This window comes from Dermacentor albipictus, chromosome 1 (assembly GCF_038994185.2).
Source record: "Dermacentor albipictus isolate Rhodes 1998 colony chromosome 1, USDA_Dalb.pri_finalv2, whole genome shotgun sequence".
NCBI lineage: Eukaryota > Metazoa > Arthropoda > Arachnida > Ixodida > Ixodidae > Dermacentor > Dermacentor albipictus.
The window spans coordinates 380789555-380804389 of record NC_091821.1 but is presented as its reverse complement, the minus strand read 5'-3'; the positions used below and the strand labels follow the sequence as shown (position 1 = coordinate 380804389).

Here is a 14835-nt window from a genome sequence, read left to right as displayed (position 1 = left end):
CCACCTTAGTCCAACTGTACCGTCCGAATTCGTCGAAGGACTCGCGTTGAGGGCGAGGGTTTACACAATCACTCCCGCACCTTTGTTCAGTGAACACACAGAAAAGAGGAGAGCTTCGTAGACAGGGATTGTCACGCTTGACTCAAGCTGGCAAGACTTGGTTCCTGGGACCAACAGTTAGATGGAGCGTCTGTCAAACCATCATGGCAGTTACCGGAGTCCGTGAGGAAACGCCGTAGGACACCCTTTTCCACGAGTTTCTTACTCCTATAGTCCGTGACAGCGACAGTGAACCAACAAACAACACTCGGTCCGCCAAACGTGTCTCACGAAGCGATTCGTCGCAGTGGTGCAGGAGAGGCTAGAAGGTCACTAACCCCGCTGGCCGGTCGTAACAACGCGGAGCACCGGGCTCGACGGAACGCACAACTACGGCTGAAAGGACAATGTGTCTTCGAGAGAGCCAGGGTCTCCGGAGTGTGAGACGGAGACGCTACCACTCAGCCACGAGTTCGTGTCTTCGACTGATCCGGACATCGTAGCTAAACGAGAGAAGAAGTTGGAAGCCGACAGGTTGAGGAAATGTCGTGAACGTGCAAATGAAACTCCTGCACAACGGGAACGCCGTTTCGACGCTGATGCCGAAGCCACCAGAAACGCGCGGGCTAACGTAACTCCCGAACAGCGACAACGTTACGTAGACGCCGACGCTCAAGCTATATATGAGGACTCGACGGGCGAAGGAGACTATACCGAAAAATGTGCCGCGCGCTTTGTAATACGTTCATTGAAGAGCGCCACACGCCTGCTGGCACATACCCGAAAACCCAAGTTGGAATCGGAGGTTCATTGGAGACTAGTACAGACCGAGTAGCACATACCCATAATGAGCCAGGACAAGCTATGCAAAACAAGGGCTAACAGTGCTAGCGCACAATAGTTGGTGCTTAGCCAGAGCTACACCGTTAGACATTTTTTTTTTCTTCTTTGTCGTTTAGGGTAAAAGTAAAGCTGAGGATGAAAAAGAAGCCTGACCACGTCCGAACAATAAAGATGACGGCAGCATGATGGCATGATAGAGACGACGGCGTAACGGGAAGGACGGGACTGACGAACGGATGCAATGGACCATGTATTTGCCTAGCCTTCAAGTGCTCTTATAGGTAAAGCACACAACAGGAATGTCTATGACTGAAAGACAACTCCTCCAGTCACCGTTCTAAATTGAAGCTGCTACACGCGCTTCGATATATAAAGCCCTGTTGTCATCATCACATCCTCGTTTTCCCTTGTTCTCTATTTTTTTTTCTTGCCGGTATAGCACACATCCGGTTAGCACCCCAGGTCGAACTCACCGCTTTTCTTCTGTAAAACTTCTGACTTATCCCCTTCCGCGAAAACATACCTGCTCGCGTGTTTCAATCCATCGCAATCTTTCCGCTCTGTAACGATGCGTCAGGATCTTACTCCTGCATCAAGGAGAAATGAAACACCCCAATGGCTGGCTTCCATGTCCACATGAGAGGGAAGCACTTTCACGGGCGCACCACTGCATTTACCTAAACAGGCATACTTGACTACCTGCAGACACCACTGACACTACATTCTGCCCTTCGTAAAGGATGTTTTTTTTTAATTTTTACTTTGAGGCCGAACCTACAGACATCCCATATGCAAGTGTCGATTACGAGGGCCAAACCATGACTCCGTAGACTATATGTGCATGGAGAGTATGTTGATAAACACGTCTACAGAAGTTCTCGATAAATTGGTTAGAGACCGTAAACAAATGTCTGCGGATTTTTCATCGAACTTGACGATAGAAATAATCGAAAGGACGGCGAACGAATATAGATGAGAAAGTTGCGGCGCGATTCACGGCCCCCAAGATCGGAAGCCGTGCGTGGTTGCATGTCTTTCGTCGTACGTCGCGTGGAGGTCGCAAGTGGCGCATCATGTGCTAGATTAAAGGGCGCGCTTGCATAAGATAGTTTCAGAGACAAAGATATTGATGCTTCGACGAGAGGAGCCCTTTCAGGCCCTTTTAATGACGGAGCTCCGCTCAAACTGCTGTCACACATTGTCCACAATTTACTCCGTTTCAGCCCTCGGCAATATCACCGCGAGTACATTGTTTTACTCTTTGCCGGTGGCCGCATTCTTTTCTTCTTTTTTTTGCCGGGTTATCGCTGTTATCGAGTTGACACTCGGCCGAAGACAGACCTACTGTATCCAAGATATCTTTAACGTTGTCGACAACTTTATCGCGAAATAGTAATGTCTATAACCAAAGTTAGCGCGCGACGCGTATAGTGTTGTGCATTCTGGAATGCACGCGAGTACCAGCGATTACACTGGAATGTATAAGTGAGTACGCATATAAATAGCGGACAGACTTAGTCCGTGAGGTAAGATTCAAGCACCGTGCTCGCCGTTATTGACGTAACTTGAGTGTTCCTTTTCTTTCTGATCGCGAGTTCGCGCAATAAAAAAAAGTCCCACTTGCGGCAGTGTTTGCTTCCTCGCCTTCGCTATACACAGCGTGACAACATCTCGTTCCTCTTACTCCGTCGCAGAAGTTGCTCTACTGTCCCTGAATAAAACACGCTCAGTGGCTCGCCGACGACAGCGCCGTTGCTTCGTGATGGTGATTAGCCGATTATCGCCGTGCACCGCGTGCGCTGCGCAATATATATATATATATATATATATATATATATATATATATATATATATATATATATATATATATATTCTTCTGCGTCTGGGGCCGTTCGCACACTCTCTGGCCTCGGAGATCTAGCCACCGTCTTCCTTTAAATCCGCTTTTTCTGCGCTGTAACCAAGTAATGCAAGAAAGTCTAGCTCCGCACGTGCAAGTTTAGTACAATGTCGTTGGGCTGTTGGCAAGCAGTTTTCGTGCGCGAACGAAAGAAATGAATAAAGAGAAATGAACGCTTTAAGTGCGCATATTCAGAGAAAAAAAGTCATAGTATCGCCATAAGTGCGAAGCAATTAATGCGATAGCAATATGTTAGATTATTACACGAAGTGTAAGACTCGTAGCTGTAGTGGCAGTATGAACTGAAGTAAACGTAAGCTAAGTAAAAAAAACGAGCTGTCCTCTGTTTGAATCCTGCCACCGGACAATTTCATTTATGCTAGTTAATTAAAGCTAACGCCTTTCTTAGCGACTTTGCCGCCACTTTTCAGCATCGGGTATGTTTCGAACCTATTTCCTGTGCCGATCGCGGAGGTTCCGTATCGGGTATGTGTCAAGCCTATTTTCTGTGCCCATCCCGGAGGTAGTACATAGCTGCATCAATAAAATCGTGTTATTTTCAGGTTTTAGGTCTGTTACAGTTTCGCACTTTAATATTTGAGTATGAGAAGATTTAAGATAAAAGGCACGCGCTGTCGGTGTTTTGTTTCATGACAGCTGTTTGGGAGCTGCCATTCTCAAAATTCTGAGGAATAATTTTGTCTTAATGTAAGGCCTGGTACGAGCAACTGTAGTGATAGTATAGTCTGGCAATATAACCCGCATATATACCCCATGTCATATAGCATGGCGTGGCATACAGATGCCTAAATATATACGAAACCTCCCGGCGACGGCGAAAATTCGCTTGGTGTGTCCATGTAATTGCTATCGCAATGAAAAGAAATATAAGACAAGAAACTGCACAGAACTGCAAGACACACAAAGGCAGGCGCAGAGCTTTGTTCTGCGTTATGTCCACTAATTGAAGGGGTAAATCAAGTGTGGCACGGATAGTTTTAGTACGCTCTACCTGGCGCTTCGTTTTATGCATATGCTGATGTCCGCATTCGCTGTTTTTCACGACTTTCAAGGAATACCGTTGCGCGCGAGTATAATCAGTGTCCGTTTTAGGATACTTTTTCCTATCAGAGCTACAAGCACAACATAGTATATTTCTTGAAGTGACCTTCCCCTCATGTACGGTTGCTACTATGTAAAGACACCTCTCTAAACTGCTTAGAGCACATGTAAGCCCTGAGGGTAAATAAATAAATAAATAAATAAATAAATAAATAAATAAATAGTTCATTTTAGCTCGTGCGCGCCTGATCTAAGCTGCGATTTATTCATGATTATGTAAGCCTAATACACCAATATTGGCGCCAGCAGCGTCGCTGAGAGAGTTGGCGTCTTATGACCCAATACACACCAAAAAAATAGCAAGAGGGACCGATGCCACAACAGTGCAATAACATGCATGTGAACGGGAATTTTCACGCCCGGCGCGGCGCGATTGAAGTACAACGCCCAGATACCGCGAGAAGGTCGCGACAACATTAAAAAAAAAGAAAAAAAAGTGATGTGGATAAGGTTGCCAGTTGGGAACATTCGCACTTTCCCAAACGCGAGAAGAGCGTACACTTGCTGCGGCTGTGCGGATCAGACGTCGCGGTACGAACAGGCAAAGACGGCTTCGCTGAACACACACACACACAAAAAAAACGTTGAGCCGCCTGTATCCCCCCTCCTTTTGTCTGGTTCTTTTTCTCTCTCTCTCTTCCCGCCCTTCGCGGTCGGGAATCCCGTGGGATGCTTTGCCCTTTCCACGGAGAAAGCTCAGACACGCACTTTTTCTTCTCGTTCTCTTTCGTTTTTATTCTCTCGTTCTTTCTTTCCTTCGTTCGGGACGGGATCAGTGAGCGTACGTATGAATGCGCGCGCACAGCAATAAAACTAATAAAACCGCACAAGCGCGCAGCTCGCCGCCATTTATTCCCTTCTGTGGCGCCCTCTTCCCGTGGGAAAGGAGAGTGCCTCGTTTTCCCGGTCGATGCGCAATGCGTCTTCCGCGTTGCTCGAGGGGTGGGGGGGGGGGGTGGGGGAGTGCATGCAGAGCGCGCAAGGTGGGCCGTACGCGCATAGTGGTGCGGGGCAAGACCCCGAAACAAGAATCGACTGCCGTATAAGGAAGAACCCGCTCGATCCCCCGACCTATACCGCGCGCCCGTCGCTACCATTATTTCTCATCTTACTCTGTATGGCTCTGTTGTGGAGTGCGCTCCGATTTTCAATGGTGGCACAGCTCAGCGAGTGACCTCCAGCTCCGCACCACAACGAAGCGACGAGTCGGCCCCCCGTTCGTACGACGTTCTCGCTGCCGGCTGTGAATGGCTGCTTGCTTCAGCCTCCCCGTGACAAACTCTCAGAGCGGCACGCACTGCACGCTATTAAGCGAGCTAGGGTGCGAGTCCTCGCTCCCTCGTGCCCTGTTTCTACCAGGTTCATATCGATGGCTTCTTAGTTAATTCGGCGCATGGCGCTCGGATCTGCGCTGAGAAGGAACTGGGCGCGGGACAAGGTGCGCCATCCTTCTACGGCGACAAGAGAGGCTTCCTGGTAGTTCATTACTGTTTTCTACAGCGCGATGGCTTAATTCAAATATCCGCTTACCTTCTTTGCCTTACGCGGGGTCTAGTGCACCAAAACTCACTTACATTACTTTTCCTTCCTCCATGAAACACAGCGTAGAAACATTGCCTCGTTAGGCGTTACATCGATCGACCATGCGTTCTGGTGGCGCAGATGGTTTGAAGGCCATATCGCCGTCTCAATGCCTGCTGAGGCGACGTCTACAAACATTGTTCTACGTTGGGAGCTCTACAAGAACGTTCCTTTAAACGCTACCGCCGTAAACGAAAAAGAAATAAGAAGAGCAAGCCGGTTACAAGTGCAGGCTATTTATTATACAGGCGAACGTTGGCCATTGCGAAAGTGCAATTCTGCAATGCAGTTTTACTCATAATTCTGTTTGGCGTCGCATTTAGGAAAATAACGATAATACTAAAAAATATAAAAAAATCACAGTTCCACCAGAAAGGCGAAGCACCGATTGCGATAGCAAATTAGTATGTAGCTGTGCGAAGTAAGGATAGTAGTTTTACCAGGCGTATAAACTTGTAAACATTCGCTTACTAACTAAATTAACAATGATAGAATGTGTAAGCTTGACTCAACGAGGACGTAGAAAGTAACAGACACACAAAGACAGGGCTCTTTGTGTGTCTGGTTCTTTCTACGTCCTTGTTCAGTCGCGTTTACACATTCTATTATGGATTCAAACAAACCAGCCCGTGAACGTGTTTTAACTAAATTAACCAGCACGGTGTCACGCGCACACAGGTAAACATCTCGCTCGATGAGCGTGGAAACGCTGCGAAAATTCTGTAGTGAGGAATCGCGGCAGCAGCAAGCGAATTGACCTGCTGCCGGCACTACGCGCACTGTGCAAACCATAGAGTTTCATATTATTATGTCTAGAGGCAAATCTGGCGCTGCGATCGTTCAACCATCATGGGAATGATGGGAAGTACAGGCTTCGGATTGGCATTCTATTGATTGGCGAACTAGCCTACAAGTATTTTTTTGGCAGTTTTGGTTTCGCTTCAAGCGCAATTGCTATAACCTGCAGTGGGACAGTGCAACGAAAAGCTCTCTGCCTTTGTTATGTTGCTCGGAGAAGCAATAGCGCGCTGGGCCAGCGACTGGGACGATGCTTGTGTCGCGGTGTGGCGTCGAAGCCGTGACGAGAAAGCGGCGGCATCGTAAACGTTGAAAGAACATGTTTTGAGCGTTTGGACCTTTGTTTGTTAAGTATGTTAGGTTGGCACTGTAGCGTTACGTGCTTTTTGAAACTTCAGAATAGGACAAAGAAGGCACTACTGATACAAGACATATACAGTTGTACTTCTCGTGGCTTGACAATGAAATTTTATTGAGGGCTTCAGTATGTGCTCGTTTATGTGCTCATCGAAATGTGTGTTTTAGGACTTCGAGAACACAAACTTACTTGTGGTAGAAAAGATAGCTGCTTCCTAGCTGTAGTCTAGTGTCGCACAATGGGTACCCGCAAAGCCATGCTGTAACGCTTCGGAAGCGGTACGCCAATATAAAATATGATGAAGCATACTTGTAGGAGGCCACTAGCGTCCTAGCTAGCACTGCAGCAGATGTGCTTAAAAGTACTTGAAGACGTTCAGCAATCGTGACAGCCGACGCAGCCTTTCGAAAGAGCGAGAGAGTTCGCAAGTGCCTGCCGTCTGCGAGAAAAGTCTCGCGTTTGCAGCGAGCAGGTGTCGTAGCAGACGACACTTGTAGCATTCCGATCAAGGGCGCAACGCTTTGTCACAATACAACATTTTTATTTCCAGAAATACTTGATGAGTATTTTTATATAAGTACATGCACGGTTGTTTTGCTGTTGCAAAAATGAATAAATAATTCTTCTTTGGCGTTAAATTGGGAACAGAATCACACAAGTATGCATACCCTGGTGTGTCCTGGTGACAAACCATAGTAAACCATGCTTCCATCTCAAAGTCTTCAAAGTTTATCTAGCGTGTTGTACATTATATAACATACTGCAGAAATAGAATTAGATTTTACGCGATAATATTTCAGTATAGCTTTGTTTACTGCGCCAGAAGCAAACGCCATTACTATAAAGACCGAAGTCAATCCGAAGCATGTACTTCCCATCATTCCCATGTAGGTTGAGGCAACGCTCATGAGAACCCCCGTAGACACTAGCGCCACATTTCCCTCTAGGGTATTTATTTAGAAACTCTATGGTGCAAACATCGCAGATCGCTTAGAAGATGAGGCCCGCGCGGACGCGCACTTTAGCCACGTCGTAGATCGCTTTCAAGACACACAGCGCCGGCAACGCGCTCGTACGGCGTCCGCCAAAGCGTTTACGACGGCGTCTGCAATTCGCGTGGCGAACGCCGTAGTAGATGCCGCGGTTGTCTCCGCTCTGTATGGAGCGGCGGGCGAGGACGACATCGAGGCACCCAAGCAGCCGCCGGAGAAGAACGCCCCTCCTCCCTCGCCTAACCCCCCTGCCTCGCGCGCCACAGTAGAGAGCACGCATCCGGGCGGCGCTTCCTCGCTCGCGCACGCCAGATTGAACCGCGTTTGCCCGCTAACCCTGACACGATTTCACTCATACGGAACCTCACGGCGACGGCGACGGCAGATATGTGCGTGGAGTGTCCATACAATTGCCATCGCAATAAAAGAAGTGCAGCTTTACGTGCTGTCAGAGACAACCGAGTTCCTCCCGGCGTATATACTGGAAGACACGGGAAGCGGGCTAGCGTCGGAACAGCCTGGACAATGTTGGCCGCGTGCTGGTTCGCGGACCGGCGGGAAGGCCCCCGGGCGCAGGCCCCTCACGTCGAGCCGTAAATGCTGTCGCATCCGCCGCAGTGAGCGTCCCCCCATTGCGATCGCCGTTCAACCGTCAACGTGCCCTTACAAAAATGACTTTAGACTGTCTATAGAAAGTCTATAGACTTCTTCTAGACGACCTTTCCTTTCTATAGATTTGGACTTTTGTTGATACAAAGTCTGTAGACTGTCTATAGACGAAAGTCGATAAAGTTTCTATTTCTTTTTGTCTATACGCAGTCTATAGACGGTCTATAGAAAAAAGTCGATAAGGTGTTTGCTCTTTTTTGCCTACTTCCCCTCTATGGACTACCTATAGACGAAAGTCGATACAGCTTCTATCTATTTTTGTCCATACTTTGTCTATAGACTTTCTATAGACGAAAGTCGATAAGGTTTCTATTTCTTTTGTCTACTCGCAGTCTATAGACAGTTTATAGAAAAAAGTCGATAAGGAGTTTGTTTCTTTATTGTATCCTTCCCCTCTATGGACTACCTATAGACAAAAGTGGATTACGGTCTCTATCTATTTTTGTTCATACTTTGTCTATAAAATTAAATTAAATTATGGGGTTTTACGTGCCAAAACCACTTTCTGATTATGAGGCACGCCGTAGTGGAGGATTCCGGAAATTTCGACCACCTGGGGTTCTTTAACGTGCACCTAAATCTAAGTACACCGGTGTTTTCGCATTTCGCCCCCATCGAAATGCGGCCGCCGTGGCCGGGATTCGATCCCGCGACCTCGTGCTCAGCAGCCTAACACCATAGCCACTGAGCAACCACGACGGCTATACCTTGTCTATAGACTTTCTATAGACGAAAGTCGATAAGGTTTCTATTTCTTTTTGTCTACTCGCAGTCTATAGACAGTCTATAGAAAAAAGTCGATAAGGTGTTTTTTTTTTTAATCCTTCCCCTCTATGGCCTACCTATAGACGAAAGTGGATACGGTCTCTATCTATTTTTGTCCATACTTTGTCTACAGACTTTCTAAAGACAAAAGTCGATAAGGTTTCTATTTGTTTTCATCTACTCGTAGATTATGGACGGTCTGTAGAAAAAAGTTGATAAGGTGTTTGTTTCTTTTTTGTCTGCTTCCCCTCTATATGGACTACCTATAGACGAAAGCAGATACAGTCTCTATTTATTTTTGTCCATACTCTGTCTATAGACTCTCTATATTAGACAGTTAATAATAATAGTCGGCTAAGGTTTCTATTTCTTTTTCTCTCCTGGTGTATTGAATGTCTATATAAGAAAGTCGATAATATGTAATGCCGAGTTCCCATACTCCCCGCCCTCTGCGAAGGCGATGATATGGCACTGGTTCATGCGCGACCGGCACCGCGTGCAACCCCGGCGCGGCGGGCAAACCGTGCAGACTGCTAGTCGTCATTCGGTGCAGTTGCACCGAACGAGGATCGCGGCGGAACAGGCAACGTCCGAGTCACAAAGGTCTTCCAGGCACCCGAAGGCCCTAATCCTGGCTGCTTCCCGGACGTACACTTCGCGAGACCAGCTGGTGAAGGTCAGATAGTGATGATGTGGCAAAGGTGGTGAATAAGTCGCGAAAGCCGGCAGACCAGGTGGTGAATTCACCACCTGGTCTGCCTCTGAGTTGTCGTGGTATTGCATGTCTATAGATTAACAATAGACAAACATCGTTAATCTGGGCCCAACCCGTGTACGCTGTAACCAAGCGCAGGTACCGGTGGATAATACGTAGCTGCGTTTGATATAAGCCACTGAAGTTGTATACTGCTGAGATTGCTGTAGAGCCTATTTGTAGACATTAATATACACATAGTGTATACCTCCGCATTTGTTGACCACATGATATGATCTACGTAGTCGGTCTCGGCAATCCCAAGACAGTCTTCACAGTTGTCGCATCACTTTTGCGGCAGTAGAATAAAGAAAGCAAAACGCCGATCCAATTGTTATAATAGTTGTTATGAACGCCAGCTTCAGCTACAAGTGGATTCCAAACAGGCATCGAGCTAACAGCAAGGACACTCGTAATGTTTGTAGCTGACAACGCGGACTTTGTGAATGTGCGATGAACCGGTGTCGCGCATGTGGTGTTCGCGTTGTGTGTCGTCCGATTCTCGGATACTTTTCACATTTTCTTCATACCTCGGCTGCGTCACTAACATAGGGCGGTTTTTTGTTGACTGATATCCTGCACCATAAACCCATCAAAGTTTCTCATTCACTTAAAATAGGTGCCAAATTATCAGAGCCCACCCAGTATTTCGCCGGCGGTATGCCTGGGCAGCCACACATATGAGTACCTCAATGCTGTACTGATTGCTTTGACCTATCACCGGAACAGAAAATTAGCACTAACATACGTGCGGGCATCACATTTGGTGGTACGCTGGAAGATATGCTACAAGTACGCTGTATTAATAATCGACGCTGGCAATAATGCGTCTGAAACCTTTGAAGGGCCCTGTAATGGCTTTTACAAACAGCGCATTCAAGTTAGCGTTCCAGTCTCATACGATAGCCCACAGCGTTTGTCATACAACCTGCCAGCGCATTTCCTTCGTCCACGAAAAAAGATGAATAATGGTGATAAAGATGAATAAGCCACCCGTTCCGGCGCGCATGGCGCGCAGAGAGAGAGCGAAAAAAAAAATGAAGGAGGAAAAGGCGATCACACTCCTCCGAGCGCGCGGAGCTCCTGCGCATGCGCGGAGATCTTGCGCATGCGCGGCGGTGCGCCATCTCAACGAGTGCGCCGGGCACGTATACGGTTGTACCGGTGTCCGGTGTCCGCCTGAACGTTGGTGTCTGTGTATGCGTGTCATCTTTGTGGCATCACACGTCAACCACACTGAACGGTAAGCTTTAGCAAAGATGTTTTGCGTCAATAGCTCATGATTATGTGAGCGCATTTCGTAGCGCGAAGCGGCTGCGTGTAGCGCAGGCGACTCGGGTATAGTGTCGGTTTGTCGTTGACATGGTTTCATAACGCGCTCTTGTTCTCGCTTCTACTATACGGAATGTTTTACGGCGAGCGATCGCTCGGGCTTGTTGATTTTCGCATAATAGTTTAGGTGCGTAAAGAAGGAAGCTACACCATGTTTTAACTTGATATTGAGCTACCACTAAGTGGATTGTGTATGTTGGGCAGCCAGTGTGGTAGATCTCATTTCGTGGCGCTTGATCCGGCCGCGATGAATGCTGCGCCGCATGTGTAGTGAAATTCTCGTGACACGCTTTACGTATATATCTCGAAATTGTGTTAGCATCAAGAATGTTCTGACAGACACGTATAGTTAAATAACTGCTAACGTACTCGGATGAAAGGCCGTGTTTGCGGGGCATGCATCAGCAGTGTGTGCACTGCCGTTTTCGCATTGTTTAAAGGTAGCAGTATTTTTAAGGTTTCTGGCAACCAATCTAAATAATTTTGGGAAGTTACCGCAAGCAAAACACGAGACTTGAAGAAATGTCAAGCGAAAATCTCTAGATTCACCCAATCTATTTATATGCAACCACAAACGCTTTTGGAGCATGAAACCTGCGATAAGCTCAGTCACTCGCAGCTTCGCAACTTAGCCGAAAAAATTCGAGCACAATAAATTAGTCGCTCCGGGAAGCACCTTTACACGTTTCAGACTGAAGGCATTGCGTTTGACGGTAGTCGGAAGATTTGTTTTTTGTCTCTTTTTTAAACAGTTTAGCAGCAGAAGTTATCTTTCGAGCTATATGAAAAGCGTTAAGCGCCTTTCGATGCTTCGGGGTTATGCAGTTTACGTGCTCTTAATCTCTAGACAGCTGCTGGCGCAGATTCGCATTGTGCCAGTCGTGCACGGTATGAAGCCCTTGTCGTGCGCAATAAGTGTTCCGGTTTTCATTACTGTTGCATGTAGTGCCGTCGTCTTGGACAGACTGCATACTATATGCGCTGTACAAAAGAAAAAAGAGCCAGATTATCAATTTGGTGGTCTTTTCTTAGTAGATAACGCACAGATTATTCAAATAATTCAGTGGACATTGCATTTGTTCTACCCTTATTAACACACCTAAGAGATCGTAACATGTTTTTGTTGATAAGTAACCTGATCAGTACGCCCCCATTCATGTGCATTCTACTGAAAGTGTGGCAAATGTATTCATCTCGAAGTATGAGAAAAGAGACAATGCAGACTGTTCTAAGCGGAAATAAATTGCAAATGTTAACGTGATTGTTCAAAACTGCAGTCAGTATGCTGAGCATGTTCGATCGGCACGGGCACATTGCATTAACACCTGAAAAATGTGCACAGTCCAGCAGGGTATCTTTGTTTCAACAATTATTATTATAGGAATCGTTTGGGATTCTCACATTTCTTTTATTTTTATAAGTACACTGTGTGTCACATGAACCTGTCTTGAAACGAAACGTACCGTTGCTAACACCGGCGACCATTATGGTTGTCTAACTGCTTATCATACTGTAATATAACGAAACATCATAATGGTACTGATTAATATTGCCATGTAGTCTTTAGTCATAGGTAAACAAAGTTAACTACAGGCATAAGTGGTGAGAGCAAATTATATAGAAAACTACTATTGAACCGTAAAAATAACTCATTGTATAGTTTTCTCTCACATTGTTGCATTTGTTTTACGCGTGTCTCTGTGTCTTCCGTGCTGTACTCGTGTGGCCATCAATTACGAACTTGCCGAAGCCCTTGTCAGCTTTATTAAACAAGGGATTCAAGTCAGTTGCATCTAATACTACATGTTAAGTGACTGACGTGTTATTCGTTTTATCTAAATATTATGGACTGGCACTACTTGGCAAGCATTAAACCATAGTATTTTTTATTGCACTTAAGCTGCAGGCGTCATAGATTGCCAGAAAATTTTCATGAAAACAGCCAGGAAAGGCTTGGAAAAAGATCGGGAAACTTTAAATTGGCCACATAGGTATGCTGTCTTGTTACATGTCAAAGTTTCCAGAGAGTCTCTGTGTTAAATATATTTTTAAAACGTTTCACTTCATAAAAATTGAGGGAAATTGGTTCTATTTATTGAAAAAAAAAGAAAGTCAAGCAGACTGACAAGGCATTTCTTACTCAATATGTTTTTTTTTGCGTTAACTAAACGTCCTGAACCTCGATAGCCTAGAAAAAGTTTTCATCTTTCAAAACACCTTAAATAATTTACTGTGATAGAATTCATTCGAACTATACTATCAGTTCTGTTTCCTAGGAGGTGCATATCTGTCGTGCCATGACACAAAGTGCTCGTGTGGTATTTCGGGTGCTCATGTGGTATACCTAACTTGGAAACCTGTTAGCATGCCCAAGAGGCCTCATTACCTGCAAGAAATTAAGGTACCATATCAATACAATCAACCCATCTGTTGAAGTTATGGCCAATGACCCATTCATTTAAAAGTATGAGAAATACATTTCAATGTGTACTAAGCAAAATAAATTACAATCTTAGGCATGATACTGGGAATATTCCAGTCACGTCTTCTGAAAACATCCCTCTGCACGGGCATACTTAACTACCAGCCAAAAAAACTGTACAGGCAGCCCAACTGGGTAACGTTTCCGCAATAAATATAGGGACCATTTGGGATAAGTACATTTCATATATGAACTTGTCATAAAAGGGAACGTACTGTTGCTGACACGAGCAGCAGTTGTGACTGTTTAATTGTTCACCATACCATGCAATAGAACATTGCATAAAGGTACTGAATTGTATTGACAAGCAGCCATTAGTCATAGTTAAACCGCATTAAGTATTGACTTAGATGGTTTGAGTAAATATATTCAGCTGCTTAATGAACATACAAAGAATACACATCTGTTATTTTTGCCTCATATTGCTGCATGTACTTATTTGCAGCATACACCTGCAGCACCTTTGGGACTAATGACACAAAGGTCAAGGCCAGCCTGGCGACCATGCTTGCCAAGGAGTCGTGTAAATATTTAATCTGTTTCCATAATAGCATAAGACAAGAATTTAAGGAATTCATGTATTATATCGAGCAATAAAAACGGTTAATGCATTGCCGGTGCATTTGTTTTATTTTTTGCATTGCATGATTCAGCACTATATAAATTCTTTCTGTTTATGCAACATATATGAAAGTACAGCTGGTTCAGGAGCTTTATTAATCTACTAACGGTAATGCATAAGTGCAGATGAAAAGGAACAGGTGCACATGCATAATATCTGCATTCCATGCATTTCCATGCATTTCATATCTATAAAATGAAATGAAATACATTCAAAACGTTTTGCTACCGCATGTAATGAAAAATGTAAACTAACTTGTAGATAGCCGCTATGGAGTTATGGCCTTATACACTCTTTGTAGACTTGTCTATAAAATGTCTGTGTCTATAGAGTGTCTATAAATTAATGAAAATGCATGTTTGTTGGCAAGTGTATGCAGAATGTCATAGAAAAAGGTGTATTGGATTATAAAGTTCTGTTTTTGTAGACTGAAGTCTATAGAATGTCTGTAGTATATATACATTTGTCTGTAGACATTCCATAGACTACAGTCTACAAAAGTAGAACTGTAAGCCTATACACTTGCCCATAGACATTATGCAGACAACTGTCTACAAACATGAATTTTAATTAATCCA

General features: G+C 45.2%; 1 long non-coding RNA gene across 1 annotated transcript in view; it reads left to right on the top strand.

Moving 5' to 3' along the window:
* LOC139054630 (uncharacterized) overlaps nt 1-14246 on the top strand; it is a 30561-nt gene extending 16315 nt beyond the window's left edge. The window contains exon 2 of the long non-coding RNA XR_011511374.1: nt 14081-14246. This is a non-coding gene — a long non-coding RNA (uncharacterized lncRNA). The remainder of the gene's footprint in view (nt 1-14080) is intronic.
* Nucleotides 14247-14835: the final 589 nt, after the last annotated feature.